Below are 449 nucleotides of genomic sequence, written 5' to 3'. Positions count from 1 at the left end.
CACTTGCAGCCCTCCCATTCCCCAGCCACAGTGGCCAACGAGGCCCCACAAGGCACAGTGGTTCTGCATGGCAACGGCACACCCAGCCCAGGACTCCAAGCCCTCTCACCTGGACTCTAGCAAAAACGTCTCTGAGCATCCTTGTCCACCCTCCCTCCCCCAACCTTCACTGTAAAGTTTGATTTCATTCACCAGATTTCCTTCATGGTCAAACTGCTTAAACATTTTATATTTATTAAGTTAAATCATCATCAATTAAATCTAGATGTTCAAAATGGCATCTGAGGGTCTTTATCAATTAACTCTTTTTCCTTTAACTTTACTTCTGCTATCACCCAGTGCAGTCCCTCTGCACTAGCCCACCCCCCGCCTTTGCCTAGGGTGCATGCCCCACTTGAATGCTTGTCCTGGCATGGGACCCTCTGCAAAGCTCCAAGCCCACAAAGATG

Source organism: Choloepus didactylus, chromosome 18, assembly GCF_015220235.1.
Source record: "Choloepus didactylus isolate mChoDid1 chromosome 18, mChoDid1.pri, whole genome shotgun sequence".
In the NCBI taxonomy this organism is placed as follows: Eukaryota; Metazoa; Chordata; class Mammalia; order Pilosa; family Megalonychidae; genus Choloepus; species Choloepus didactylus.
Note: the sequence above shows the minus strand (reverse complement) of the source record.